Source organism: Corvus kubaryi, unplaced genomic scaffold (assembly GCF_017639235.1).
Source record: "Corvus kubaryi isolate FWS band 111438036 unplaced genomic scaffold, C.kubaryi_AGA036_p1.0 split3-73, whole genome shotgun sequence".
In the NCBI taxonomy this organism is placed as follows: Eukaryota; Metazoa; Chordata; class Aves; order Passeriformes; family Corvidae; genus Corvus; species Corvus kubaryi.
Genome location: NW_024582091.1, coordinates 38,009,569 through 38,030,509, shown reverse-complemented (window position 1 = coordinate 38,030,509; position 20,941 = coordinate 38,009,569). Strand labels below are relative to the sequence as shown.

The 20,941-nt window shown below is 40.3% G+C and overlaps 1 protein-coding gene across 3 annotated transcripts in view; it reads right to left on the bottom strand.

Annotated features, from left to right (window-relative positions):
• PLEKHG1 (pleckstrin homology and RhoGEF domain containing G1) overlaps positions 1-19,824 on the bottom strand; it is a 127,554-nt gene extending 107,730 nt beyond the window's left edge. The window contains exons 1-2 of one of the 3 annotated variants that reach the window (XM_042017434.1): positions 19,376-19,824; positions 7,533-7,615 (exon numbers count right to left, since the gene is read on the bottom strand). The gene's annotated coding sequence lies outside the window, so the exon portion shown is untranslated. The remainder of the gene's footprint in view (positions 1-7,532; positions 7,616-19,375) is intronic. The other 2 variants (XM_042017432.1, XM_042017433.1) reach the window with 2 other exon arrangements.
• Between the last annotated feature and the right edge of the window lie 1,117 nt (positions 19,825-20,941).

Here is a 20,941-nt window from a genome sequence, read left to right as displayed (position 1 = left end):
AGCAGTCTTTTGAAAGGCTTTACTTCACCCTGAAGATTAATAAATCCTCAACACTGGCACATCCAATAAAGAGACAGGCACTTATGGTGCCTATTACATAAGCAACACAATTTAGACCAATAATAATAATAACAAATGGGGCAAATCAAATTTATAATAATTTGGAGCAGGTCTTAACTTCACAGATAAGTCACCAGTAGGTTTTTGATTCATGTCAAATGGGGAATGAAAAGGAACAGAGGGTATCATTTGTCATGACTTGAGTCATGTCATGTCTGCCATTTGTCAGCAAGTTTGCATTAAAACAACGGAAGAACCTTTTCCATAAGAACAATTTGCAAAAATGAACATCAGTAGACTAGAATCAACTAGCAAGCTATCTTACCCACTTATGGAAAAATAAAAAGTAGAATTTTGAAAATAGCCATGTTCCTTGTGAGAATGAGGTAGAGAGCATTGAAGGACTGTAATTAAAAAAAACAAAAACAAAACACTAAAAATAGAGACAGAACTTTCCAGGGAGATAGTATTCACTTGAGTTTTAAGTTACATTGTTATTTTTCCATAGAACTGACACAGGTTTTCTTACAATCCTATATCTGAAAAATGTCTCTTGCTGATAGTTTTGTTGAAAACTGCTTGTGTGAAATGTTCTGTTTTCAATAAATTGTTATTTTCCAACAAAATATTTTTGGCTGAAAAATTCCTAACTGCCTTTACTTGTAAAATCATTTCTCGAGTGCAACATTTCTTTAGTCCAATGCCTTTCCTTAGTTAAAAGGCTGCATTGTGTATTTTAAAAGATATTCACTCACTCTCATACTGGCACAAAACAAGCAACATTTGTGTTTAAACCTGTGATGCATGGAGGGCATTTTTCTTAAGTAACCTATTTCCACATAGAAGAAACAAATACAACAACTATGATATTAAGGTCTGTTCTATTCTAGCTCGAAAACAGGATTAGAAGCTACATCTCCAATAAACCTTAACCTCTATTTGATCATAGTCAGAACATACAACTATCTTTACTAAGTAACTTTACACATTTAAATTATGTGGTAAACAAATATAATCCAGGTGGAATTACCCTGGAAGTACAGTTTACAGCCATAGCTGAAGGAAAGGAGTGAGGGCTGAAATGTCTGTGGTTTGACATACTTCTGGGAGGGGACAAGGGAGGAAAAGAAATATTTTCTTATAAAAACAAAAACAAAGAAAAGGGAAAGTCATAGTTATGTCTCTTATCAAATTCCATACTGCCATGATTTTCAATATAATAGAAACTCAATCAAGAACGTAAAATCATTTGATGTATTGCACTTTGGTAATTGAAGCTAAATAAGCAAAGGTTGGGGGTTTTTTCATGTATTAAATATTTTTTCAAATTCCTACATAACATAACTAATAAAAATATTTACTTTTACAAAGGGTCAAGTGGACAGAACATAATTCTCCCAGAAGGAAACCAGATGTTCAGTTTCTTCAAAGCGATGTCTGTGCTGATAAAAGCAGTAGCTAATCTTTTCTTTAGAGGTTGAAGGTCTTGTTGAAGTTTCTTTTACTGAAGAGCTATTTATCAAGCTTTAATGAGCATCTGCCTCAATGGAAGAAGTATTTTTAATTTTTAATAGGATTTTGGCTTGTGAGTATAGTCATCAATGTGTATGTACTCAAAGAGCTGTCTTTGAAATTTTTGTAAAACCATTTATAGTCGTGCTCTAAGTCACATATTGCATCTTTAACTCATGATAAAAGAAGTCACATATGTTCCCAAAGTCAGGATTCCATAATAAAAACATCTTAGCAAACTCCTATACAGTAACTTGAATACATTAAGCCACACTAATATCCAAGTGTTTCTCACAAGTAATTCAAGTGGTGCAGAATGATCTATCAATGTAGTGCTTAGAATTGCATAATATACCAATGTAGTGCTTAGAATTGCAAAAAGCTCAAATTAACAATTTACTATATTTCTTAAAAATTATAATGCACTCTCTATAAAGCTCAATCTATTAAGAGATCCATAAAATGGAATTTACAAAAACTTGAACAAATAAATTTTGAATGATTCTGTGGGTTTTTACTGTATTACTTGGCTTTTGCCACGACTAATATTTAGCTATAACATAATGCTTGCCAAGAGATGCAAGATAATTCTGAAATCCTGTGGGGATAGGCTAGATGTTTAAAAGGCTTTGGAGGCATGAACAGGGTCTCTGTGTATCTCACTCAGAAAGCAAAAGGATTACCTACTTGCTTAAATTACTCTTAGGTAAGTCTTTGGGGGAAAAAAACCACTAGGTTTTATCACTAGGTAGAAGGAAAAAAAACCCACCCAATTAAAATTTAAATTTGGGGTTATGTCACCTGCTTTTTCATTTTCTGGAGTTTGTTCTGATTAAGGAACAACTAAAGGTTAACCATATTTATGCTGGATAATTACACAGTTTAATATCCCACATGGTCTGCAAGTTGGGAGTACAGATGAAAGTCAAGCCAAAGGAAGGGTCACAGTTCTGATGCCCATTCTACCAGCACCATAAGGGCATAGGTAGCTCTGGGACATTAACTGCAGCATGAACCACGTATGGTATCACAAATTTTGTGTTCAGCCATGTTGGTGTTCACCTACAGCACAGAATGTTCTCGCTCACTTTTCTCATCTCTAGTGGCCAGGTGCATCTGCTCTTTGAAAAACCTGTTTAGCTTAAGGAAGGCTGTAAGCTTCCAGCTAAACAGCAGCATCTTATGGATAGAAAGTTGTACATCTCAACATACCCTTTGTTAAGGGACCCTCTCCTAAGAGAGCAGAGACAGAGCAGCTCTTGGGATTCCAAGTGACAAGAATGGGCTGAAAAAAACCCCAAGGAAGAGTGCAACACTACCCAGTCCAGAGACTTTGGTTAACCAGCTGCATCCAAGCCCGACATAAACCCTGTTACTTTAAGTACCAATGAATTTAGTCTGTGCAAAAGCAGAGTACTGGCATCTTGCTTACAAGATATGGTTCAATTAAACAGGATGAAAGCAAAAGGAAGGAACAAATAACAACTAAATAAGTGGTAAGAATTCAGACTTACAGAGCTCTTTCAATTAATGTTTTTTCAAGCATTTTGCATGACGAGAGAACAAAAAGGTCAAGACACACTCAGGGTTTACGTAGAGCGCATACCACTTTCACATCTTTATTATACAAGAGTTAAAAAGAAAAACTTGTGGAAAAATTGTGGCTGGTGTGATGGAAAAGGACAAGCTGTAGTATATTCTGCTACCATCACCTACTTCACCCAGCTGCTTTACTGGTCTCCCTCAATCACTTCTCCAGACCTTTGTCTGCCCCAGCATCAAGTCCTGTTCTTCTCTCAGGCCAGACACTTACCAATAGTTCACCGTTCATCTGTCCCCAAAACTTCTTTCCCTGTCATCTGTAAAGCCAGCTAAGGAGCTCCATATATGCCCAACCTCCTCTCTGAGGGAGCAGGCACATACCACAGAGCTCCCCAGTTTATTCCTCAGCACTTCTAAGAGCTGTGTTGCAACACATCCAGCAGTAGATGCTCAAGCAGGAGTTGGACAATCGTATCACAGACTTAGAAACATCATCTTAGTGAAAGCTATGTGAATGTTTCAGCTTTTGGGTCCTTGGTATGAATGCTCTCTTCTTTCTCCCCTTCCCCAAAGGAAGCCATTTCCAGCTTGATTTTGGAGTGTTAAATCTACAATGCAGTGACTCGATTAAAAAGACAGGACTCACATGCAACCAATACGCAGCACATCCCTGAAGATTTTGTAAGATTGTGTGTGTGTTTGTGTGTGTTTGTGTGTAAATACAGTTATTTCAAAAGCAAGTTATTTTCTTCCAGTTTGCAATTTGTTTTTCTGCTCTGGCTGCACCTGTGACAAAGGACTGTCACCTGTACCCCTTCTATTAACCAGTCCTGAAAAGGACAAAAAGCCAATCAAACAAAACAAAACAAAACGAAGTCTTCAAGACAGTTTCACTGCTGTACAGGATGCTCACCAGAAAACAACAGATGTGCTATAATCACTACTGGCCATTCATTTCCTTTCTGTCAGAAAGCAGCAGTCATCAATTAAGAACCCCTATCTACAGGACACAAAAGGAAGTATACACTTTTCCTTGGTCATTTGACCGCAACAATAGGAGATGGCAGCGGGAAAGGACTGACCGCTCTGAGCAAGTGTGGCAGGGAGGAAAGCAGATAGGGGTGAGTGAGCTTGTCTTTTTAGATTTTTTTAAAAATTAATATAAGATTTTTTATTCAACACTTTAATATACAAATGTTTAAAAAATACTTCGTCACTTTATCTACAAATTATACAAAATCCTAATTAAATTATTCCTGAATTTGTCCAGACAATTCATTGACTCTTTTTCACAGCAGAAAATCCCAAACATGTGAGCTGACAACAGATTTAAGCAGCATCTATCTAGAAAAGCTGTTTTATCAATTAACAAAGCCTTTTCTGAAACAGTTATCACGATTTTTATAAAAGCATTAGTCTAAAGGTGTATAGAATTTCAATACATCGCTGGCATAAGTTATTTGGACTAATATTTTTAAGAAGTCTAGTCAGATCTGTGGATCCTTCCGTTAAAGATTACATTCGCTGGTGAGCTTCAACACTCTGAAATAGAATGACAGCTCTCAAAAAGCTGCCAACAACAGAAAATCCTAGAGATGGGCTTTATAGTATGTCTGTTACATGACTGTAGTCAGCCACAAAGGATTTGCAGGAAACTTATTAAAAATGTTAGCCTTAATTAAGGTATTAGGCATTAAGCTAGCATGCTAAATTAAACCCCAAATATTCCCATGAACACTAATGCACCTGCTCTAAGAGCTTGGTAGGCACTTCCCACAACAGGAAAACTTTAAATGCCGTCACATTGCAACTGAACCCCTATTTTCACTCTGCACCTCTGCTTCACTGCATACCAAAAATAGACGCGACTTACAGAAAAGCTCACACGTGGGCATAGAGTCATTCCTCTCCACCCCCACACAGATTTGCAAGCCCTCATACCACTAAAGGCACGACCTAAACAAAGCATTCAGTGATGCACAGATGCTCAAGGAATCTTTTTAATGTATTGAATTTTAGCATAAACACGCTGCGTATTAAAACGCACGTGGAATTGTCAGAACAAAGTATATTGCTCTACTGTTTCCTTCTCTGCTACAACATGTTATGATTTAATAGATGCCATTTTAATCCTTCTAAAGATATTCTAACCACCAACTTATTGAAACAATTAAAAACAAACAATATTGTTTGTTTGTGAAATGGATAACAGCAAAATAGAAACACATTCCATAAAATGTTTCCCCCACCACCCCCAAAATGTTTCTCGGAATGAAAATATTCTTAGAAGTTCCAGATTTAAGCCTGACATGTAAAGCAAATTTGGCAAAATTACTGGTGTTTATTTGGTAAGATTCAACATCCATCCCTCAAAGCTGTATCTGCCTAAACCATTAAGCTATTCTTTTTACAGAACACCAGTCCTCATATTTTGTGTTCCTTCCTTTTTCCCACAGAATTAATTCCTTACTATATGCACTTCATCTAGTCCTTGAATGCCTTATCCCCTTAGTTGATACATTCCCACACACTCCAGTTTTGTTGACACAACAATTTTTTGAAGCACTTCACAGTGAATGCTTGTCTGCCAGGGATCCAAAGAATCTTAGGAAATCCTCTGCATCTTAGGCCACAGGCACAATCCATGTTATCTCTGCTTTCAGAAGAGAGGTTATTTGAGTCTGGTGGTCTGGTTTAGCTTTTCTGTTCATCATGAAAATGCAATAAAACCACTGCAACTCAAAACCAAGGCCAAGAAGCACACTTGAAATGAAATGGAAATCAGGAAAGGGGGAGAGTTTGTGCAAATAATTCGCTCTAAGGTCACTAGGCAAATACTTTGCGTGCATTTGGATATGCACAAACTTCAAGCTAAATAAATAAAATTATTTCCTGTGTGGAAGCTGGGAATGTACAGCCCCTCCGCACTTGTGGATGAAAAAATATGCTAGTAATTAACTATCAGCAAATAACACAGAGAACTAGTGTACTGAATTTAGGTCATGTCAATTATTTTTCTCTGATGCATGTTAAAACATGCAACCTTATTCAAATCTTGCTATTTCTGGAAAACACTGAAGAGGAATTTCTGGTCTTTCCTCTTGCAGCCTCTGCAAAATGTTTTTCTACTTACAGAGACTGTTCTCCCTTGGATCCAAAGAAAAGTAAGATCTCACTAATGTTTGTCAGATGTAAGCTCTAATCTAATGCTATGCAGTCCTGCAAGTGTCTCTCTATTACAGTTATGCAATCTCAAAGCATTGGAGTCAAAATGAAGTTGCCATTCTCCTAAAACTTCATAAACATTTGAACACAATTGAATCATAAATACATACTACAAAATTATATTACAAGCCCTACTATCAGTAGGGTAAAAGAATAAATATTATTAATTAGTGGTCTAATATAGCATATTCATATTCCCTCTGCAGGTCACAGAAGCCAGAGTGGCAATTAACATACTGCACCCTTTTTTTTTTTAATTATAAAGTAATCCATGCTATACTGGTTTCAACATTAGCACTGGAAGGAGTGAAGTAAGTTACTTATAAGGCATCAAGTTTTTCCAAATAGCAGTGTCCGAGCTGTTAGTTACTGAATGTCTGCTTTTTTCAGAGAAAAGAAAATATACATTCACATTGGCACCAGGAATCTTTCTCCTTGAGGAGGAAAGGAGGAAAAAGGGATCTTGCCTAAAGCTCTCTTATCTAGTATTTTCTGTAGAGTCTCCTGCCAGCCCTATTGTGAAGTTTTCTGGAATGTCAATTTGTTTCAGATAATCAAATGAGTGAAATCAGTTATTACAATCAGGTTACATTTCTATGGCATCCAAACGTGCTTTTCCTATGTTCCCAAATTCCCCAGATGCCCTAAGACTTCCAGGCAGTGAGGTTATATAAACAAAATTAAATCCCTAAAAAATAAACTAAAATGACATAGAGTAATATAGCAAATTTCAGGAGAACAAAGTCATCCTGGATCACCCCATCCCTATAGCGAGACCAGTGTTTCTCCAAAAAAGTGGCACTTTTACATCCAAAGGCAAAGAATCAAGCAACCAAACAAAATTTCAGCCACAGATCTTCAGCAAAACTTCAGTTTCAGAAACAAGGGCTAAAACTGAAGACTTAACCTCCCCTAAGTGCTTAGGTGCCCCCCCCCAAATTTGATTTAATTAGCATAAAAGGCCACTGTTGTGCACATGAGGAACACCCTCCCTCTTGGCTAACCCACAGGGCAGGCCTGTTCAGCACAGTGACCTACTGTGGATTTGCATACTAAGCAGCCCCATGGTTAACTTGAGGCACGTTCACTGCACACCAATGGTAATCCTCGCAGTCAGAGGCACAGCAAACATCACCTCACATTTAAAATAAAGTAAAAAAAACGAAAGTTAAAATAATAGTAAAGAAATTTACCTGGTAGAGCACTCACCCAATATATCAGTTAGGGTGGGCAAAATGGAGTCACTTCTCCTCTCCTCCGTTGAAACTCTGGCATTCTGCAGAAAGGAGGATAGAAATTACAGAATTAGAGAAAGGATAAAAGGGAGCTCAGCTGTGCAGCTCAGCAGGGGTCTGGGCACACCTCAGTTTATACCCCCTAAGTCACGCTCGCCGTACGTACGCCTGCCCGTTCCATCCTAAAGAGTAGCTGAATAAAACATAGCACAGGCTGAATCCAGTTCAGACAAGCTAGGGAGTCAGATTTTGAATAGGAATGAGACACTAATGTGATTCTGAAAATCCCATTAAGAGCCTTTACCACCTCTGCTTACCTCCACATCTTTAAAAATCTAGATCAGACAGCTCGCCTATGGTCGCGCTGTACAGCTGCACTGAAGCAAGGAAGTACTGCTGGGTTCCCAAGCTCTAAACCCCAAGGGCTTCAGGCCACACTCCTTCTGGAAATTGTTAGAGCTGACTTTCAACTTCATTATCTTTAATGCCTGGAAACCTCTATCCAAATGATCCCTCACTTTCCTGCAATATCACTGGCCTATAAAGTACATCAGAGACATGGGTCACTGAGATCTGCTTGGTACCTCCATCACACCTAGGTATTTTCACAAGGTCAAAAAAACATGATAAATATCTGAAGAAAAATAATGTTTCTCCTACCGCTTCACAAAAACCAGCTATTTAGGTAGAATTGTGGTGCAACTTTTTCTCACAAAATTTATTAGCCTGCCTTGAAGCCTAAAAACGGAGGATTTTTGATTTAACAAGGGAAAGAACTCATTTCCTCTGCTAAACTTGTAACCCCTCCCAGCCCCAACAGAATATCAACTGGAACTGAACAGGAATACCTTTTTTTATTATTTTCATTTCTCTAAGACATTGCTTTATGTTTCCCTTTTCTAGAGACCCAAGATTAATTCACCTCTCCTTCTTTGCTATTTCTATGCCATGGGACTGCGCCAAAGGTGACAGTGAAGAATCCACAGAAACTGAACATCAAATGCTCTTGTTCTGAACTTTCAAGAAAGTATTTAATTTCTTTCTTCTTTTCTTTATATCATCATAAGGCCTGTTTATATACATGGAGTGGAAACAGTGCACATTCAGCTGCAGTTGATTTCCCATATGGCAAAATACCTCAGGCATTCAGCTGACTGGGAACACTACAGAGGCCTCTTACCATCACCAGTTTTTTCGACCAGGAAGCTCTGCCCAACGCTTGTTCTTATGCCATAATAAATGAGAGTCCCTGCTAAGTGTCCGAGTTAATTTGGTCTAGATGAACCAAACCATAAACAGGCAAAATTTTATATTTCAAAAATCCATTTAAAAAATATTGGGCTACTTTCAACTTCAACAGTAATACCATCAATTCAATCTTGCTAATGCGGCACAATGTTCATCTACAGATGTTTTTTAAATACAAAAACCACTCCATCTGAAATTTTCTTTTAATGAAATATCAATGTATTTGCCCTCTCCATTCCATCTTTGCAGCATTAAATCAACACTACAGGCAATTTCACAGACTGAAAGAGTATATTTTTTTCTTTCGGTATCACTTAGTGACAACTACAGCAACAATTTTATTTACTTCGCTTAGTTTTTCCTGTTCATAACTGAAGACACAGAATAGTCTCCACTAACATTTCTATGAATCTGAAGAAGGAAATACATGAGTAGTCTCACCAGGTTCCTGTGATCAGACTGTAACAGCTGTAACACTCAAATGCCCAACCACCTGACTGTACTTCAGATTGTAAATTAAGCAAAACAGAAATGCAAAGTGATCTACAATTACCATCCTGCTTTTGATTTATCATGCAAGTTTCCCTAGCCTCAAATCCTCCAGAGCCAAAGGACTCAATTTCAACTGCTTGAGAACCCAGTTTCTTTAAGAACCCTAGAAAAAGGCAGACTGGCAATATAACCACAACCATTTAAATATACACACATCTGTGTGTGTATATATATAATATACATTATATATAAATAAATGAAAACCAGAACCTAGATAACCCTGAAGAAGCCTGAACTTTTTACTGGGGCTCTCCTGTTTGCCAGTAGTTTCATCAACGATAGTTTCTTAGTTCTAGGGTAAAATTATTTGCCAAAAGCTGTGTCCTCTACCCACCAGAGGACACAATGGCCTTTCAAAACCTTTCAACTGATGATCTGAGACAGGGTCTTATAGTCACATCTAAATAGACTAAAATATAAGCTCTTGGATGCTACAGAATGTTCTACCAACCTTTAACTTTTCCAAGAAGGTTTTCTAGAGATTTTGCTATCATCGTACTATGAAACAGGACAATCTGTAAGGAAAACTAATTTTTCATCCTGTGAATTTTTTTATCAGTTCAGTGGTTTATTTCTCAACCATCAGTATAAGAATACTGAACACTTTTGTACTAGAAAAACTATAGTGAAGAAAAGATGTTGCATGTTTCTTTCATGAAAGTGATTAACAAATATACTGTCATTTGTCCTATAATTTCTATTTCATCTTTAAAAAATTTGCATGACTTAAAATACTCTTAGTCTAGAAATGTATCACAGTTGTTAATAAAAATCTTTACTTCTTAATCACTTTTAGAAAATATATAAGGTAAAAGCATCAAGCAAGTAGCAACTTAAAAAGCAAAACCACCAAAGAAACCTGCATTCAGATATTTAAACTGACTTGAACCATAATGCCTGGCTGTCCTGTGAAAAACACTTTGGAACGTGGAATTCACACTATAATGTTAAATGAAAAGCCCAGAAACTTGAAAACTATCTTTCAAAATGCAGTAAAATTAAGGTGCTCCTTTCAGGTATACTCTGCATGGGAGGCAACCAAAATAATTTTCAGTAAGAGGATGGGTGCTTTACTTTATTCCTTAGGAGTCATTGAGATTACCTTCACCTCAGTTTTCCTAAAATGTGTAAATGACACACAACCCTTCTGTTCTACACACTCTCTCAGTGTGGCGAAAGCAAACATTTTCACTTTAGTCCAATAAACTGGTTCTCTCACACCATGGAGCTTTGACATCTCTGCATTTAAAGAATTTCCCTATCCTGTTTCAGCGAGGGTAAAAGACTAAAGTAAGCCAGAGCCACTCAACTAGATGTAATTGCGTTCCACAAACTTACAGGTGGCAATTTGCTTCAATTCCAAGTAGGATATCAAGACACTCATTCCATTCATTGTCACCCCTGCTCTCAGCTAGTCCCCAACCACACCTCACATCCATACAACTCCATCCTTACACCTTGGATTATATGTGTCAACTTATACTGTAGCATTTTAAAACAAATACTCTTGCCAAACAATTCCACATACTGACCCTCAAAGGAAAGCTCAGAATAAAATTCTTTGGAGAAGTTCACATGTGCTAGACAGCAAACCACTGTGCAAGTTTAATCACCAGTGAGCAGAACTAAAGTAAAAATTTATTTGACATGACTTTTCCTGAGCTATGTTCCAGTTCCTAAAGCCCAGCTTTTCTGGCTGAGGAATGCAGCTTGCTTTTACAGGAAGGCCACATACTGTAGCACCTTCTCATTGCACGACATAACTGATTAACAGATGGAAAATGTGCCACATCCCAAGAAAAAGGATTTATTCCACATGCAATCAGCTGAGAGCTTTCCCAGACATATCAAGCTAATGTCATGGACTAAGTTCATGCAATGCTCCTGGAGTTTCTTTCACTCTACCCATTCACAACAGTGAACAGCACAAAGGTGAGCTGCATGACAAGGTCAACAGCTGAGTGAGTTTTTGCCAGAAGTCCTCCAGCCCATCCCTGGTATGACCTCAAACTGTCCCCAGGAAAGAAGTCAGTATTGGGCAAGTATGAGCAGAGACAAGTAACTGTGATCCGGGTACCAGAACTAATCACCTCCTGATATGACTCAATATTTATAATTAACAAATAAAAGAAACCAACCCAGTATATTTTCCTGAAATCATCAGAAGATGGGCATCACTGATCCTCTATTAAATATTGAAAGAACTCTTTGTCCACCACTGACATTGAGTAAAAGAGCAAAAGGGAAAAAAGCCCATAACATTTAGTGGGCAGACTCCTCATCACTACAAGACAGCGGCAATGAAGCCAGACCCCTCTGGAAGCTCAAATAGCTGCATGATGCACACAGCCAGGGTGGGCAGGTGCATCTGTCAGGTATGTGTGTCAGCACTGTCCCCTTGAAATGAAAGAGACTCACAAGCAACAGATCTTCAGTGACAAAGGCTGATGACCAGCTTTTCCTCTGGAGAGCAAATGAGATCATCTTGGTTTTGTTTTTTCAGAATTCTTCCTTGAGAAGCAGACACAGCTCCTATCCTATCCAAACAGCATGCAGTGATGTGTGAAAGAAAACCTTTCTCCTCCATACCCTACCTGTGCACATCACAGGCCCAAATCACACCAATGCTTCACCAAAACAGGGCAGAAAAAAAAAATCACCTATTCCCCTTGCTTTGAACTTGTTGGAGTCTGAGTCAGTGCCTATTCTGTGCTTTGGATGAACAAACTGCTTTGAAGGGGCCTGAGGAGTGCAAGAGCCAAATTTCTGTTTAATAACAGAGGTTGTTATCAGCAGGATCCTCTACTGCAGGGTTGCAGAAAGAACGTCTTCAGCGTGGTTCCTTTTGGATCTGCACTGTGCATGGCAGCAGCAGGACAGCCTGGCTCTAAGAATGAAGAACAGAAGTGACACTGTCAGCATGCACAGCCATGAGTGAGGAAGCACTCCTGTGTTGGTAACAGGCCACGCTGCCAAGGAGAGTGCTGCTGCAGGTGAAGAGGCAAAGGGCAAACTGCAGTAACTGAGATCACCAGGATGAGTCAGCATGCAGGAGATCAACTCTAAAATCTGCCCAGCACAATTTGTGCCTTGGCAAACCACTCTGTCCTTCACGCCAAGAGAAAAGTGGGGTTTTCTTAATGCTCTAGCCTGCATTTCCCTGCTGGCATGCTCTAAGAAAGTAGAAAACAATTCCTGAAGGGAAGGTCTGCAGAAAACCTGTCCTTTTCATCTGAAAAATTTGGCTAGCACTGACTGTCCTAGTACAGACATCTCCAATACCAATTTAGGAACCATGTCATCTAAAGCAATGGAGGAGCACAAGCATGCTGAGATACTGCCCTATATATCAGAAAGAAACCTTGGAGATTAAATAGTCATTAATGCCCTCAGAAATTACTTACTTTCACTTAATAACAGATTGCAGTATTCTAGAATGGCTTACCAAAACATCTACACTGTGCCTGATGCTTGGTATTGCAGGTGGAGGTTAAGAAAGTAAATTAGCATTTTTGCCCCAAAAATCTGGGAAAAACTCAGAAGATTAAATGAGTTCAAGCTCAGGAGAAGGAGATGCTGAAGATGATCTCCACAAGGCAGAAGAACCTTCACAGTATAATTAGCCCGGTAAGGCAAGGATTCTCAGAGGCTATATCCAGTGAGGAGTGGCCTAAGTGGTCCTGTCTGCCTGCAGGACAGAGACAGCAACCTCTTCAAAGCAGCAGGAGCAAATCGACGAAGATAAAGCAAATCAGAGATTTATGACTTCAGATTTATCCAACATGAGAGAGACCGACAATTATCAGAGAAGACTGACAGAAAAGAGATGTTACAAACCATATGCTGGTAAAGTATGAGGGAAGGCAATCTATCTCTCCAAATTCAATAATGATTTATTGTTAAATACATCTTTGTCTACCATTCAATAGGCTAAGACTGCTGATTCTTCCCAGAAATTAGTGTTTCTACAACCAATTGAAGTGATGACATCACTCAGACACTAAGGTGTGACAGCTCTCTGACCAACCTCATGAGGTATGTTAACAGGATAGTGAGAAGGAATTGGAAAATAAACAGTGAGAAAGCTTCATAAGCACTTGAGTATGAAGCATGCTCATCATGGCAGCACCAATACTGCTTGTAAGCCAAACCCAGGTTTCTGCTGCTAACTTGGTTTCAGTTTAAAACAGTAAGTGGAAACCTCTGTGCATACTGAAGTGATAAAGATTACTTACATGCATAATAAGTAGTTCTTCATCTCATCCATTTTCAAAATTACTTACAAAGAAGGAGTTATCATTTTTCTTCCGTATCAGACATCAAGGACATAAAGCACTATGCTACTTTATACTGAAGTACTGCAGATCAGTGGCAGCAGCAGAAAGCAAGTCATTCTGCCACTGCCTTCCTGAAATGTGTTGGGAGCTCATCTATGAATCTGGATTCACTGGGATAGGCAGTGCAAATACAGAAAAAGAAACAAAAACAAAAAGAAAACCCCCAAACAGCACATTGATTCTGGTATGTAGAAATCACAACGAAGCTGCAGCAGACAGTGTATCTAATCTTAGGGGACATGTATGAGGGCAAACATCAGTAAATACTTTAACAAACCAGAGTTTACAGGGCGTTTAGGGAGGAAAACTTGCCCATGTTTACAGATAACTTTGCATAACACAAGGGGAAGCATGGGAGAAAGTACAAGCACTAGAGCCTATGCACTAAATCTAGGAGATAGGGACTCCTTATGTGGGCTAACTAAAAGGCAGAAGCCGACCTTGAAGCCCACACTCAGATGACAATGCTGGAAGATGTCAGCCATGACCATGAAAAGAAACTGGCTGTTATGCTGTCCCCGACGCTGCTCCTTAGGACAACCCAAACAGTCATCTCCTTCCCAAGCTAGGTACCAAGGTTTTATCTACAATGGCTGTGAGTAAGCAGCTGAGCCGATGATTCAATCAATGACACACTAACTCTGCTCTATACTTCCAGTGAAAGGAAGCACACATCTTATCAGCAGAAAACAGTAGCTGAACGATACTAATGCTTGGAGCGTGATCCTGAAATGTCTGAATGGATACGAAGGTTCAAATGCTTGAATGTTAACATTCATTAAGTTAGGTTTTAAAACATCTGGGCAGGGCTCACATGCAAGTTCCTACACAATGTATGCTTACAGGAAGAGGCTTGGCACCACTTGCAGTCTGAAACTCAATGACAGAGCAGGCAAGCAAGACTTATAGGATTCAAAGTTTCTTTAGCGCTGCTTCAGTCACAAGTTTACATGGGAAACTGCTGCCAGCCCAATTTATACCTGTTCACTACACTTATAAAACACACATGCAACCTCCACTAGCACAATCATCATGGTTCCACAGAACATTAGGAAACAGGACTAGTGGAGGTCATGCTGAGGAAGGAAGGAAAGAAGGAAGGAATCAAGTCAAATGCATGAAGTCACTCTTACAGAAAAAATTTTAAACTGTCACCTTGCTTTGTATTTTCACAGCAATGCTCTGCATTGTGATTAGTGAAAACATGGGTAGTGACCACCCCCACATGCATGTACTTCAGAAGGCATCCCAGTCAACAGATGACAGACAGTGGGTTTAAGAGTTTGTAATGTGGCTTGGACAATTGCTTCTTGCAGGCCTTCTTGATAACTGTAAGTAGTTTTCCCCTCTATTTCCTTCCCAGTCCTCCCTGACTAGGCCCCTTTCTCTTCCTGCATTTGTAATCAAGTTCATGGCTAAACCTATTTTAGGCCAAGTTCATATAAACTCAACTTTTGGTGAATCAGGCTAGACTAACCTATTTGATACAACGACCATAACTAAAAAAAAAAAAAAAATGTTTATATCCTTAAAGTGATTTGGGAAACTTTAAACACTAAGAGATAGTTTGTCACACACTTTTTTTGAACATTAATTAATACAAACAGGCTTTACTGATACTTTTAGTTATTATTCAATCTGTTCACATTCATCTCTTGTAGTCTTAGCCACTGACATAAAAGACTCCTGTACTTACAACTGTAACTGTTGCCATTGCACTAAGACTCACTTTACTTTTCACTCCCTTCACTCCTGTTCCCAGGTCGGTTTTGTGCTTCCACCACTCACTGTGGGGTGTGAGGCTTTTCTAAAGCGGAGAGGAAGTCTGGGCTCCACATCCTTTGCATTCTAAGTTTACAAGAATAACACTTTCTTCCACTTTTTTTTTCTCATTGACAGTCCTACTAGCTAAAACTTTTTATGTGCAGTGACAGTAATGCAGGTTCTCAGAATTAATCATTCAGAAACAGCTCTGCAAGCCTTTCAGCCACTCCAGACTTTGCTGAGGGCTGCAAAAATTCTTTCCCTCCCACCTCTCCCTCTTAACTCTACAGAAACAGAATGTCATTTAGAGTAAGTAGTGGTAAGACATCCTCATTGTCCCCACCAGCAAAAATTCCAGATTATTATAAGAGGATCACCATCACTCCAAATGTCTTCAGTAGACATTACATTATTAACTTGCATTTTTTCATATTTCACTGTCCTATCTTCTATTCTAGCTAAATATCCGTGCACCACATTTGGCAATTAAGAAACTTATGGCAAAGTAACTTAAAGCCATAACTAATTTAAGATGTCAATAAAACATGTTTCTTTAACACAGCAGCCTTCCTTCTCAACACGACTGAATACAAAAGGGAATGCACATCAGATTAATTCCTTTGTTCTAATTTATAACTGCCGTAGCTTTATACATGTCTAATCTGAGAAACACTTCTAAATGGAGCCTGCAAATGGCCCCCTTTATCATCAGCTTGGATGGTTCCATTATTTCCTGATCTAGCACATCTAACCCTATGGATTTGGGTTACATGACATGGCCATGCTGCCACCCAGAAATGTGGTCCCTCTTCTTCATGACCCCATGCTCCCAAGACTAAGAGCTGCAGCTCTGGTTTGGCCAGTAGAGACTTAGTGGTGCCCAGCAATTGCTGGAATGGCAACCAAGCACAAAGAAAATTAATAAACAAATTAAAATCAACAGTTGAATAAGTCTTTGGCATACTTTAATAACTGTGCTAAGTATCTGTTAAAATATTGTTATTTGGGAGGTCTTAAAAAAATGGAGATAAAATAAAAAAGGTCCATCCATTCTGTAGTATCCTTCCCTAAGAATTGTTTTGGTTTAGGATTGGTCTTTTCTACTGACAATTTTAGAGATAACACCTCTGTACAGAAACTTTTTTTTCAATAGCAGTATCTCAGGCTAATCTGTGGATCCACTCTTCAAAATTAGTAACAGCAGATTTTGTAACTGTGTTCTTGATTTACCCATTTTTGGGTAGATCTCAAAAGTAACTCACCAGAGCCTACAAGTTGTATGGGTGATGCTAGCACAGAGCAAGGTAAAATGACAGAAGCCAATGCCAAATTACAGTTCTGTTAGTGTTCTATGGTTAGAGAAACAGACCAGCTTTGTACTGCTGAGTTTGCATTCAAAGATAATAGAGCACTACTTCAAGTAAATGCCTTTGTCAGTTGCTACAGCCCTATCTGGTTAGCAGAGCTTAAAAAGCCTTTTCTGAATGGAAGCCAAGAAATCACAAGAGTATGAAAGGCAGAGGACAACAGGTATACAGCAACCCAATCCAAATAAATGCACACAAGGAGGCTTTCAAACATGCATACTGCTCCAAATGACTTCACAAAAATACTGTCACTGGTGCCACATGAAAGACTGCATCAGTGAAAGGTTCCAACATACCAACCTACACAAATAACAGCAGCAAAAAGCATACAAACTCACTACTTGCCACTTACCAGAAAAGTATGCAGATATTCTCACTTCCCTTCTAGCTTGAACTTTTTAGGTCACAGCAAAGGTTTAAAATAAAATAACAAAACAAAACTACAAAGAAACCCAAAACACTACCCCCCAAAAAAACCTACCCAGACAAAAACACTCCACTTCCCCACAGGAAGGTACCAAGTGTTCAGTTAGTTAGCTCCAAACCCTTTCTACCTTTTTCCATCCCCTCACAATCAAACACTTTAGTCTCAAAGTATGCCTTTAGACAGTTAATTTGTAGTCTCACATCCTGCCTAAGGAAGAAGAACACATTAGCAGATGTTCTGAAATGATGACTGCTGCCAACAAACCAGGTTCACTGCTTAAAGATTTCCACTTAAAAATCAAGTCAATGCTGTCTTTGCAATATGTTATCAAGTAAGACTATAAATTACAAACTGATTTGGCTACACACCTATTTTTTTTTCCTTTTTCTTTTCTGGAAAATCAAAAGTAAAACAACAAGAAAAATTACACCTTAACACCTAGTGTTAGAATCATAACATGCCTTTGCAGAGATGCACTCAGTAGCGTGGCCACAGGTCGACGTTGTTTGCTTAGGGCTCTCTAGGTCTGTGAGAAACAGCCAGCATTCCCGTAAATGAACACATTTAAAACTGAACCTTTCATCAGGGTGTTTTGCACCATTCCTAGTTTGCCAACTGAGAACATAGAGCAGAAAAAAGTTTAATAGCTAAGCATCTGCATGGACCCAAGAACAATACCATATTCATTAAGAGGCTGATCTCAAACTGCCTTCTCAGATTTTCAAGACAAGCACTCTATTAATACATTTCTTAACCTTAGCATAACTCTTATGTTTTCATCCCAAAGCACCCGCACACACATCGGTGAAGAGTTCCCAAAATTACCACAACTATGTGTCCCACACATACCAGGCGAAAAAAAACCCTAAAAATAAATCTCAAGGAAGCTATATATTGTGCCTTGCCAGCCACAGTGAATTGTACAGCCAGGAGTTGCTACAGCCAGATTTAGCTTCATACAAGCTAACAGGATTCCTTTATAAATTTAGCTAGAGGCACGGGCAACAAACGCTTGTGGAAATTTGAACTGCAATGCTCCAGCAGCAAAGACTGCTCCCTCCAAGAATGAAACAGTAGCAGAAGATGACTATTAGTAGGCTCCTATTACACAGCTTTCAAAACAGCTATAAGTCCTCAGGTTCTCTAGGCAGAGTTATTAAACTGCTGAATACCAGCAAACACTAAAAGAAAAAAGCAAGGCCACAGCTCTTTCTGTGTCTGCCAATTAATAATCAAAGGAGGAAAAAAGCCAACCAAAGAGAGACCGTGTTGGAAGCCAACTGAACGTTCAGCTAAGCTTGTTTCAGGTCCTTTCCCCACATACTTGGAGCAGTGTGGCTTGTGAAGAAAGAAGGAAACGAGTGCCTCAGGTCTGTCAGTGCTAACCGAAGGATGAACTCTGAAGGGCTTCTCCTTCAACAAGAGAGACTGGGACACACGACCCGCAAAACAGGGAAAAGACGAGTGCGGGATATGGGGAAATGCATCCAGGATCCTATAGGGTAGCAGGACACTGCTCTGCCCCACTGCCTCTCCACAGAATCAAAGTTCCTACTACTTAACAACAGATCAATCATATTTTTAAACCTCTTTAGGACATACTTATCACAATCCCATTAACTTTAAAACATAAAAAGAAATAGAGGATAGGTTTGGGGGGTTGTTTTGAGTTTTCCAGAAGACACAGGTTTGGTAAAGCATCCCCACAAAACCCGAGGCCCTATGCAATTTTATCATATTTTAAAAGAAGTACCTTCTCCTTCGCCAAAGAAACTCGATGAAACCCCCAGGCTCGGGCTGAGCCGGTGGAGCTTGGCCGGGATAGCCCCGAGTTCCGGCGGAGCGACGGAGCACACAAAGCGGTGCGGTGGCCGCGGCAGCCGCGATGGGAGCCCGGCGCACGGTACCTCCGGGGGCAGCGGCGGGGCTCGCACAAAGCCTGCGCTCACGGAACGCCCGCTCCCCTGCGGAGTCCCCAGCGCGGTTTCGGGGGGCTGCGGGACACCGGGCACCTCACCGCCCGCCCCGCACCGACCCCAGCCGCTCCGGCAGCCGCCGCCCCCTCCCCGGCGCGCCCCACCGAACAAAGCCCCTGGCAGCGCTCACCGGCAGCGTCTCGCCGTCTTCTGCCCTCGCCCACCGCTCCTCCTCCCGCTGAAAATCCAGGCGCACGGTGCGGGCCAGGAGTGCGGGAGGTTACCCCGCCCCGCATTCAGCGGCGCCGGCCGGGTGTCCCCCTCGCAGCGCCCGTGGCCGCGCCCCGGCTCACTCCGTGCGCTCGAGCTCCGGGCAGCGGCTTAATCTCCAAACTTCCTCCTCCTCCTTCTCCTCCCGGCCGGGCAGAGGAGTCTGTGAAACTCCCCCTCCTCCATGCAGCTCCCGCAGCCCAGCCGCTGCCTCAGCCCCTCCCCGGGGAGGCCTGGCCCGGCTCTGGGCTGGTGCTTGCTCCCTCCTCCGTCGCCCCCCAGCCCCCGAGGCTGGGAAAGGGGGGGAAGAGAGATTAACCACTCGGATTTGTGTCTGGAATGGAGCCAAAGAGAGCAGTCAGATTACAGCCCCGGGAAGAAGAAGGGAGGAAAAGGGAATGGGGGAGAAAAAAAATGAAAGGAAAACAAAAAAATCCCGCTACTGTTTCCACGCAGGGGAGAGCGCTGGGCTCTCCTGCCCTCCCCCGTGTGTCAGGTCACAGCCTCTCCTCCCGGCTGCGAGCCCCATCCCCGCCTCGCCGAGCTGCCCATCGGCTCCTCTCTGCCACCACAGGTCTGAAATTCAATTCACAGGTCTGAGCTTCTGTAAATGAGTTGCCAAAATGCGAAGGGAGCAAGTCCACCCCGAAATACAGACCCGTAAAAAGCAAATTCCAAGAGGCTGTAGACAGAGACTACACCTGCCTAGTGGCAGGCTGCTGGGTCATCTTCTTTGAAAAGGTGAGCTTAAAGCTACACAAAAGTTAAAAAGAATAAATTAAAAAGACAAACACAAAAGAGAAAAAATAGCTTAAATAAAGCCTGGATTCTTCATACATGTTCAGTGCTCCTTATTCCTCTGAGCCCTGACAAAATCCTTGGTTTCCTGTAAAATCTTGTTCCATATTTCACATTTAGTAAAGCTGTATTCCTTTTTTTCCATAACAGTTTCTGCATCTACTCATGCTAACATACAACATGTGGAATGCAAGGAAAATTGAGAGGTTAGAACAGCTTATACTTTTCAGATGTCAAAACAAGTAATTATAGCAGTAATTCAGAAAAGCAGGAAGTTTCAGTGTTTGCCCTCATCTTACCTGTTCTCACTGGAATCCTAAAAAAACAAACCAAAAAACCCCCCAAAAAACCACCAAAACACCTTGTTCAGGGTCTGTTTCTCTGTCATTGATTCAGAAGCCCAGAGCTCTTTCTCAACATGCATGCTGAATATTCTTCAGACCAGTGCTGAATTTTAAGATTACCACATTTATGAATTCATTTTGGCCACGTTTCAAAACAAAAGTTTGTTTTTAATAAGTGGGACTATATTAGATTTTCAAGAAAAAAAAATACCTCAAATGTTTTAATGGCAGCCATTCTTGCACATAACATTTATTGACACTGCAGAATTACAGCATAGTTATCACAGAATCACAGAATATTCTGAGTTGGAAGGGACTCTCAAGGATCATCGAGTCCAAGTCCT